We start from the raw sequence: 11,366 nt of genomic DNA, 5'->3' as shown, positions 1-11,366 counted from the left end.
TCTTCCAAGGATCGACATCTTATTTGATCAACTGACAGGGGCGAGGGTATTTTCCAAAATTGATCTCAGGTCGGGCTATCATCAAATCCGTATTCGGCCCGAGGATATACCGAAGACCGCGTTTACTACGCGGTATGGATTATTTGAATACTTGGTAATGTCTTTCGGGCTCACAAATGCTCCTGCCCACTTCACTTACTTAATGAACTTGGTGTTCATGCCCGAATTGGACAAGTTCGTGGTAGTCTTCATCGACGATATCTTGATATATTCTAAGAATGAAGAGGACCATGCTCAGCATCTACGGATTGTATTGACGCGCCTCAGGGAACACCAGCTATATGCCAAGTTCAGCAAGTGCGCGTTCTGGCTGGAAGAAATTCAATTTTTGGGGCACGTGTTATCGGCTAAAGGAATTGCGGTAGATCCTAGCAAGGTCAAAGATATTCTGGAGTGGAAACCCCCAACGACTGTTCACCAAGTCCGGAGTTTTCTTGGACTAGCTGGGTACTATCGCAGATTCATACCAGATTTTTCTAAGCTTGTGAAGCCAATCACAAGTTTGTTGAAGAATGACATTAAGTTCAATTGGTCTTCTAAGTGCAATGAAGCCTTTGAGCAACTGAAGACACTATTGACCACTGCTCCGGTATTAGCTCAACCGGACATCACTAAACCTTTTGACGTATATTGTGATGCATCTGGCAGTGGGCTCGGCTGTGTACTGATGCAAGAGGGCCGAGTGATTGCGTATGCTTCAAGGCAGTTGCGCCGACATGAGGAGCACTATCCAACTCATGATCTGGAGCTAGCTGCTGTGGTTCATGCCCTAAAGATTTGGCGTCATTATCTGCTGGGTAATATCTGTCACATATATACAGATCATAAAAGTCTGAAGTACATCTTCACCCAGTCAGAGTTAAATATGAGACAAAGACGATGGCTTGAGCTCATCAAGGACTATGAACTGGAGATCCATTATCACCCAGGCAAAGCCAATGTGGTGGCAGATGCGCTGAGTCGTAAGACTTCCTGCCACTGTCTTATGGCGAAGACCTCCGAGAACACTTTGTGTCAGGAAATGGAAAAGCTAAACCTGGGGATCATCCAACAAGGGACTCTAAATCAATTAAAGCTTGAGTCAATCATTTTGCAAAGGATAATTGATGCTCAAAAGGATAATCTGGGTATGAAGCACATTCGAGAGAAGATAAAGGCTGGAGTAGCCAAGTGTTTCAAGGAAGACGATCAAGGTGTGATATGGTTTAAAAACCGCATAGTAGTGCCAAAGAACGAAGAGCTCCGCCAGCAAATTCTGGATGAAGCACATCTTAGTCGCTATTCTATTCATCCCGGAAGCACTAAGATGTATCAAGACTTAAAGCAGCATTACTGGTGGACTAAGATGAAGATTGAGATTGCACGCTATGTGGCTAAATGCGACACCTGTAGACGTGTCAAGGCCATACACATGAAAACTGCGGGTCCATTGCAATCTTTGCCAATCCCAACATGGAAATGGGAAGACATCAGCATGGATTTCATTGTGGGATTGCCCAGAACCGCAAAAGGCTTTGACTCCATCTGGGTTATCATCGATCGACTTACAAAGATCGCCCACTTTCTGCCGGTCAAGGTAAAATATCACGTCAATGTCTATGCGGAGTTGTACATCGCCCGTATTCTCAGTTTGCATGGTATTCCAAAGACCATAGTGTCGGATCGTGGACCTCAGTTCGTATCCAAGTTTTGGGAAGAACTTCATAAATTCCTGGGTACTAAACTGCTCCACAGTTCGGCCTATCATCCTCAAACCAGTGGACAAACTGAGAGAGTGAACCAAATACTTGAAGATATGCTGCGGGCATGTGTCCTGGATTTCTCACTAAAATGGGACGAATGTTTACCTTTAGCGGAGTTTTCATACAATAATAGTTATCAAGAAAGTATCAAGATGGCACCCTTTGAAGCTTTATATGGACGACGGTGTCGGACTCCGCTAAATTGGTCTGAACCTGGAGAAAGATACTTCTTTAGACCTGATATGGTGAAAGAGGTTGAAGAAAAGGTTCAGAGGATTATCCATAATATGAAGAAAGCTCAAGCACGGCAAAAGAGTTACGCAGACAAACGGCGAATGCCCTTATATTTTCTTGAAGGGGACTATGTCTACCTGAAGGTATCGCCAATGAAGGGCGTATCACGTTTTGGAGTTAAAGGAAAACTTGCACCACGATATATTGGTCCTTTCCTTATTCTGGAAAGATATGGGCCAGTGGCGTATCGACTCCAACTCCCCGAAACATTGTCTGCTGTGCATAATGTGTTCCACGTGTCACAACTAAAGAAGTGTCTTCGGGTTCCTGATCGAACCGTTGAAGTGACTGATGTTGTCCTGGAACCAGATTTAACATATTCGGAACATCCTATTCGAGTTCTGGATCAAAAGGACAGAATCACCCGAAGAAAGACTCTCAAATTCTACAAGATACAGTGGAACCAGCATTCGGAAGATGAGGCTACATGGGAAACCCAAGATTTCTTAGATAAGAATTTCCCAGGCTTTTTAGCCTCATGTAAAGTATAAAGCCTGTATAGTTGTTGTAATAAAGAGGTAACCCCCACATCACCCCTGCCTTGTACCAAAATTAAGGAAATAAAAATATTCCGCGTTTCCTTTTCCATTACTTACCCTAGGACTTTTAATCTCGGGATGAGATTCTTTTATGGGGGGAAGGATGTAACACCCCTGGTGTTACTATAACTAAAACTTGAGCATGACATCATAGCATTGGCATTGCATATGTTTGATACACCTAGAGTGCATTCACTAGGCAAAAATTTCAAACAAGTTGTATTGTTTTAAAGTTTTACAAATTAGGACCCTGGTTAAAGAACTTAACCCTAACTAGTGGTTAAAGGGGTAAAACTTAACCCAAGTTGAGAAAAACTTTAGGGCTTGTGAGAAAAGTCATAAAACATCCCCAAACACTAAGTTGAATCACATTTATACCCCTGGGATGCCAGAAACCCTAATTGGAACCCTGGAAAACCCTAAACCAAACCCTAGGGGCTTCTGTGCAAAATTAGCCCACTTTTGGGCTAAAGTGCAAAAACCAAGCCAAATAGGTTTCTTAAGTCCTTTGGTTCACAAAAATGTGGACTTGAAAGCAAAACCCAAAGTTTTGGACTTAAATGCAAAATGGACCTCATTTGAGTTTTGCTCTAAGTCTGAAAATCAGTGAATGGGCTCAACTTTGGGGCTTTGTAACTTACAAAGCATAGGGTTTTTGCCCTAGGTCACCACATCAAAGTTGAAGACCAATTATAGGAGAACAACTTTGCTTAAGGTTGTAAGCTTAGTTGTTAAGAAGAATTTGGAGAAAACCAAGCCTAAAGTTGGGCTGTTAGGCTGTTATGTCTGAATTTTCAGACTAGCAGTGAACTGACCTCGACTTCAAGCTGGGTTTTGAGCATGATCCTGTGTAAATATACCTATGATTGCCATAGCAAGTTTGTAGTGGGTACCATACTCTACAAGTTTGCTGCAGAGCTTAACCTGTGTCACTATGGAAAATTGAGAGAAAAATGGGCTCTAAGTTGGTCTGTCAGTCAAGTTGTGTATTGGATCAGAGGCACTGTTCATCGTCATCAGTTACTATCGCGTTATGGATCAGGACATCTCCGCCGGCGATAAGAACGCCATCGCGGCGTGACCGGTCGTCGTTGGCCGTGGTAAAGTGACTGGGTATCGTGGCAAAAGTTACCTCGGTGGCGCGCTTGGGTTAAGCGGCAATCGTGCCCTCACCGGAGACCGCCGTAGGCTTGCCAGCGCACCCTCAGATCGCATTTCTTCCCCATCTCCGGTCGACGGTCCTCCGCCGCGTGGCCAAGCTTGTCTACCGTGTCACCGTAATTCGTTTGAGCCATCCCATCAGCGTTAAGGAGTTTGCCACGCCGTAGGCCACGTAACCGCGCGCCAAGCTTCTTCCTCCCCTCCGGCCGCCAACGCATCGCGGTCAAATTGAGAGCCACCGCTCTCGGAGTCTATAAATTGAGCCCCCCCTCGGCTTCGCTATGTATTTTACTAGCTATCGCACCCGCTCCCACACCCGATTGTCCACCAGCTCGCCTGAATTTTGCACTTCCCCCAAATCGGTTCTCCGCCGCCGTAGAAGTGAACTCACCGTCGCCAGCCCAACTCCGGTCAGTGCCCGCCCTTTTCTTCCTCGTTTGAGCATTCTCATGCCTCTGTGATGCTCCCCGACCCCTTTAATTGAACTAGACCGGCGCCCATCGCCGGGAACACGATCATGTTGCCGTTGTGCTTACGGCCACCGTGGCCGGAGCTCCCTAGTCCACCGATAGTGTAATTTAGTTGGGGAAAACGTTCATAGGAACTCGAATTTGGGCTCAGCCGAAGATTAGCACCAGTCTTAGCCTCAATCGGCCGGCGTAGTTGCTCGCCGGAGCGCGGCCGTGCTTGAACGCCGTCGGGGACTGCGAGTTGTGAATTGACAAGAACCCGGGGACCTTTTCGTGAACTGTCAGTGACTTAAAACAATAGTAAACGGACCTATTTCTGTTTAGCCGTTAAGCCGAGGGCCTCTGCGCAAAATCTCCCCCGCGGGCGCGGGCGCGCCCCGTTTTCTCTGAGGCTTGGGCCGTCTGGGCCAGAATCGGCCCAGTTCTGTTTATTTCTTTTTCTTTTTCAGGAAAACTTTAGAAATGTGTAGAAAAATGTAGAAAAATGATAAAATTGTGAAACCAATTTTCCTAGGTTTGTTATTTTCCATAGTATTTAATAAAAATAAGTTTGTGATTTTTAGTGGAAGTAAGAAATTTTAGGGTATTTAAAGTAGCTAAAAGTCTTGGTTATAGATTTTTAGAAAATAATTGATAAGTCCTAAAATGCTCAAAATTTTTATATAAGTGTTATACAATATTTAGAAGCCTTGGGTAAAGTTTGAATTGATTTGGACCTTGTTTGATCACCAAACCCCAAAACACCCCCCTGCCCTATGAACTCCTTTACCGACTCCGGAAACCCTAAGTTCCCGGAACTCCGTGAAGGCAAGTTGTATTCAAGACATAAATAATAAGTTTATGTTGTCTTTGCATCCTCATGAGCATCCCATGGCATCCATTCTTATACATACGTATGGTTATGATTAGAACGAGAAGAAGAGATAGAAGTCACTGAAGAGCAAGTACAACCACCTTTGGACACTCAGGCCGGGAATAGTTTCTACTTCGACATTTGTGGATCCGAGCCTGAATCACCTGTAAACGAAGGCAAGCCCCGGTGCATTTGCCACCTTCCTTGATGTTTTTAAAATCTTTCTCACTTGATTGCTGCATTAGGTGATAGGAGTTGCTTGATAAAACCATTCCTGCATTACCTTCCTTGGACTTGATTACCTTCCTTGATCACCTGTTTTATAAAAGATTTTTGATGCTTAGTCTTGCTTTAGAAAAACAAAATGTTTTGTTTTTACAAAATATGATGTGGCAAAGGTGGGTGGGTTGTTTTCAAAAATAAAACTTGATGGTGGATCCATCATGGCCATGATGGATTCAACATCGGAAAAGATGTACCTCTGCCAGGTACCAAACTTTGGGTTTGAAATGATTAAGCTGAGACCGGGCGGGTGACTTGCACGAGAAGAGAGTCTCGGTGTAGTGTCTCCGTCTAAGTCGATTAAGGACCGTCTCGATGTAGGCTTGTTGATCGAGGACCCTTTAGCTGGTCACATGCCTCGTCATGGGTAAGCCTTGCCTCGGGCAGACTAAGGCCGGAATAAGACAACACGAGATGGGCGTGGAGCGGTGGCGAGAGTAGCGTGTACCCTCCGTGGCAAGAGGCTGGACGGTGGTGTATCTGTGCTCTCGGTCTGCGTGAACATGATCCGGTCTTAAGAACCCCGGTGGCGGGTTGACATATGCAAGGGTTAAGTGCTACATATGTCGTGTGATTGGAGATCCTCAGCTGAGTATAATCGATTCGGATCGCCGTACCTTCGCGGTTATGAAGACTTGGTCACTACCCTACACGTAGCATTCCACTAAAGACAATGGGCTTTTGTAAGAAATTGGCTAGTGCAGGACCAGCGATTGAACTAGGGTAGAAAGAACTCTAGTGCAGGTAATTTTACTTAACTTGACAAATTAAAACTGGATTTTTAAGGATCCACTTTAGTAAGCATTTCTGCAAAACAGAGTCTTTGAATATTGAAAAGCCTTACCTTGACTCCCATATAACCAGCATACCCTTGAGAGTCTTTTCTTTAGTCGGGTAAGACTTGCTGAGTATTCCATACTCAGGGTTTATCCCTTCGTTGTTTTTAGGTGAGGAAGTAGCAGACTTTTGCTGCTTCTGTGCCAAGGTGGTTCCAAAAGAAGAAAAACAAGACTGAAGCGCGGGAGGACTCGGTCCTCCACTTAAGAATCTTTTGCTTTTAGCTTCTCGGGAGGAGTTTGTGCCTCCCTGGTTTGTATAATATTACTTCTATGCACTCACTTTTAGACTGGTCTGTAATAACCTAACTCAAGCTTGCTTTTGAAATAAATGTAAGACTATGTAATTCGCTTCCGCATTTCTTCATCTCCGATGTTCTGTAATGTCTACAAGATGGGTGAGACGTTCCTGGTGAGGTAAGGAAAGATACCGAACTTGTCAAGTAGTTCAGGGGCACCTACAGGGTTGTCTGATGTCCGTTGGACAAGGACAACTGTAGGTGGGCCTAATTACTTGAGAGGTTCCGTCACACTGACCATCAGTCTGTGGGTGGTAAGCTGAACTTCTGATTAGCTTGGTTCCCAAAGACTCTTGCTGTTGTTCCCAAAATCTAGCAACAAACGGGGCTCCTCGGTCAGAAACAATGGTCCTGGACAATCCGTGCAAACACACGATCCGGTCAATGTACAACTCTGCATACTTTTGAGCCTTATCAGTGGTGTGCACTGGGAGAAAATGTGCCACTTTCGTCAGTCGATCCACAATAACCCAAATTGAATCATGATGACGAGAGGTGTTGGGCAGACCCACAATGAAATCCATGCTGATGTCATCCCATTTCCATGAAGGTATAGACAGGGGTTGCAAGGCTCTAGCTGATTTCAAGTGGCTTGCCTTTATCCTGACAGGTATCACATTCCGATACATATTGGGCTATCTCCCTCTTCATTCTGGTCCACCAATACAGGGGCTTCAGATCGTGGTACATTTTGGTGCTCCCTGGATGCATGGAGAATTTGGAGAGATGGGCCTCATCCAAGATTTTCTTCTTGAGGTCCTCATTTTTAGGAACCACCAATCTGCTTCCAAACCATAATATACCCTTGCCATCTTGGCGGAAACATTTATACTTCTCAACCTTCTGATGGAGATTCTCCTTGATAATCTGCACTCCCTTGTCACTGAGCTGGGCCATGATGATCTGGTCTTGCAAAGCAGGCTCAACAGAAATGTGAGACAAAGCACCAGAAGGAATTACTTCAATTTTCATCTTGCTCAACTCATCACACAAGGTGTCAATACGAGAATCCATCATAACACAGTTACACTGCAACTTCTGACTCAAGGCATCTGCTACCACATTGGCCTTTCCTGGGTGATAATGTACCTCCAGGTCATAATCCTTGATCAGCTCTAGCCATCTTCTCTGCCTCATGTTGAGATTAGCCTGAGTAAAGATATACTTAAGGCTCTTATGATAAGTGAAGATGTTGCAGTGGGTTCCCATCAAATAGTGCCTCCACATTTTTAATGCATGAACCACCGCTGCTAACTCTAGGTCATGAGTAGGATAATTTTGCTCATGAGGCCTGAGTGCTCTTGATGCATAAGCAATGACTCGGTTGTCTTGCATCAAAACACAACCTAGTCTAGTGCCAGAGGCATCACAATACACATCAAAAGGCTTGCTGCTGTCGGGTTGCGCTAACACTGGGGCTGTGGTCAGATGTTGCCTCAATGCATGGAAGGCATCTTCGCACTTCTGACCCCAAACAAACTAGGCTTCTTTCTTCAATATCTTAGTTATGGGCTTCGCAATTCGAGAGAAATCCGGAATGAATCTTCGATAATAACCGGCTAATCCCAGAAAACTCCGAATCTGACGGACAGCCGTGGGTGGCTTCCAGTTCGTCACCTCCTGCACTTTATTAGGATCAACAGCTATACCTACCTGAGAGATAGTGTGACCCAAGAATTTGATCTCCTTTAGCCAAAAATCACATTTTGACAACTTGGCATAAAGGTGGTGCTCTCGTAGACGTTGAAGCACTACATGCAAATGCCTGGCATGTTCTTCTTCATTCTTTGAGTACACCAAGATATCATCGATGAAAACCACTGCAAATTTGTCCAATTCAGGCATGAAAACAGGATTCATCAGATACATAAAATATGTTGGTGCATTCGTCAGCCCGAAAGACATCACCAAGAATTCATACAACACATATCTGGTTGAGAAAGCCGTCTTCGGAATATCACTTGCCCGTATCTTGATCTGATGATAGCCGGAGCGAAGGTCTATCTTGGAAAACACTTTGGCTCCGACCAGTTGATCGAAAAGAACATCAATATGGGCAAAGGATACTTGTTCTTGATAGTCACAGCATTAAGAGGGCGGTAATCTATATACAGGCTCAAGCTTTCATCCTTCTTCACAAACAAGGCTGGACATTGAGAGCACCTAGAGGGGAGGGTGAAAAGGTGATCCTGTAAAATTCAACACTAAATACCAACAACCTTGATATAAAAATATTAGTGCGGGTTAATCAAGTTAATGACATGAGCTCTTGCGAACACAAACAATCAAAGAAGGAACAATCACAAGAGACACACGATTTTATCCCGTGGTTCGGCCAAGTAACACTTGCCTACTTCCACGTTGTGGCGTCCCAATGGACGAGGGTTGCACTCAACCCCTTTCAAGTGATCCAAAGATCAACTTGAATACCACGACTTTTCTTCCTTATATATTTCCCGTTTGCGAGGAATCTCCACAAGTTGGAGCCTCTCGCCCTTACAACAAAGATCACAATGAAAGCACAAGAGTAAGGTCGGGGAGCAACACACACAAATCCGCAGCACACACACGCACACAAGCCAAGACTTGAGCTCAAAATGAAACACAGAGAGTTCACAACTAGAACAGAGCTCAAATCACTAACACGATCGATCAAGTGCGTGGAGACGGAGTGTGGGAGTATTAGATTGCTTAGTGAATGCTTGGGTGGCTCCTCCATGCGCCTAGGGGTCCCTTTTATAGCCCCAAGGCAGCTAGGAGCTGTTGGAGGCCAACAAGGAAGGTAATTCTTGCCTTCTGTCGGGTGGCGCACCAGACAGTCCGGTGCACCATCGGACAACCACTGTTCATGTCTGGTGCACGATCTCCCTCCTATTTTGGCACAGTCGACCGTTGCAGATTCGTGGTAGTTGGCGCACCGGACACTGTCCGGTGCACACCGGATAGTCCGGTGCCCCCTGCCGATCGTTGGCGCGGGCCACGCGTCGCCCGCGGATTGCGCGGCCGACCGTTGCGTTGGCGGCCGTTGGCTCACCGGACAGTCCGGTGCACCACCGGACAGTCCGGTGAATTATAGTCGTACGCCGCCAACTTTTCCCGAGAGCGGCCTGTTCACCGGAGTTCAGCTGCCCCCTGCACAGCCGCTAAGCCCAACGTGCTCTTAGCCGCCGACGCGCCCCACGTCGCCCCCGTCTTCTCCCAACCGCCCATGTCGCTCCCTCTTCTTCTCCCTCTGTCCCCCTTCTCTCTGGCTGCTCCCTCCCTCCCCACGCGTTCTTCCCCTCCCCTCTATGCTCGGCCAGCGCGGCGACTTGCCCCCTGTCGCGACTCCTAGCCCGCGCCCGCCCTGCTCAGTGAGCCCAGAGGCTCCGGCGAGCTCGTCCCAGACCCCTCCCATGGCCCCTGCCGCGGCTCCGACCCCCCTGCCTTGCCCCCTTCCGCGAGCGCGGCTTGTTGCCAGCGCGCGGCCCGGCGGCCTACGGCGTGGTGTGTTGCCAGCGCGCGGCCCGGCCTGCTCTAGGCTGGCGCAGCCAGCACCCCCACCCAGCGCGCTCGCTCGGCCGCCTCCTGTGCGCGCGCGAGCTCCGCGGCTCGGCCGGCCATGGTGCGGCCAAGCCTAGCGGCCCGGTGCGGCATTGTGGCCATCCCCGGCAACAACCCCGCCGCTGTTCAGCCCTGGCCGCGGCTTCCCGGCTCCTGCGTGCGCTCATGGCGGCTCTCCAGTCGCGGCTGCGCGTCCGACCCGTAGCCCCGCCCATGCGCGCAGGAAGCCCAGAGCCGTTGTTCCGAGGAAGAAGGAAGCTCGTTTCACGAAAATGTCCTCGACTGTATAGGTAATAAACGTCTAGATTTATGAGTTCGCATAAATTATTTGCTACACTTGAAAGTCTGCATTTATTTATGCACAAGTTTGCGATATCGTGCACACATTAGAATTATTATATTGTCACATCGCAAGTTTTAATTATTTAATTAGAGGTTTATTCAATACTTATGACCTTCTAATTAAAACTAGATTATAATTCGTCCCGCGCGTCGTTTGTACTGATTCCGCGTCGCACGTTTTGCGCGCATTATTATTATTCTCGCGTAAAGTCGACTAGGTTGGTTAATTAATTACACATTAACCGCGTAGTGATCTTGTGCGCACGTTAAATATATATCACCGTCATTCGTCACGCGTCGCCAGCCAGCAACACCCCTCCATCTACCCCTGCGCGCGTGTGCGGTCTGTGCGCGTCGTCACCGTCCATTCGCGCTGCGTCGCGCACGCGATCCGCACACATTAGTTAATCATTTCGCTTTAATCGTTCATAATTAGTAATGAGATCTTGTTAGTCGTTGAATGGTTGTTAATTCAATTTATCTAAAATGTTCCACGTAAATAATTTATATTAACTAAAAATCAACTTAGAAATATAGTTTTGCACATCTAATTATAATCTGGTGATAGTCGCATGTCGCGTGCTGTCTACGTGTTGTTCGCACGTGTGGCGCTCGTCGTCGCTGTGTTGTTCGTGCGTATAGTTCATTCGTTACTCTCGTGTTGTCGCGCGTGCGGTTCGCACGCGTCACACGTTGTTTGCGTGCGTCGCGTGTGCCACTTACTCATGTCGCTCGCCTTGCCGTGCATCGTTCGCACGTATCTCGCGTGTCGGTGGCACGGGTCGCACGACGTCTGCTCGTGATAATAAATTGTTATTTCTTACGAACACTCACGTTAATAATGTTAATCTGTCGGGTCATATATTTTAGATACTTAACTTAAGACTCGCTCGATTAATATTTATTAGATTAATATTCTAATTAGATTAAATGCGTAGTGTTCAA

This window comes from Zea mays, chromosome 6 (assembly GCF_902167145.1).
Source record: "Zea mays cultivar B73 chromosome 6, Zm-B73-REFERENCE-NAM-5.0, whole genome shotgun sequence".
NCBI lineage: Eukaryota > Viridiplantae > Streptophyta > Magnoliopsida > Poales > Poaceae > Zea > Zea mays.
Note: the sequence above shows the minus strand (reverse complement) of the source record.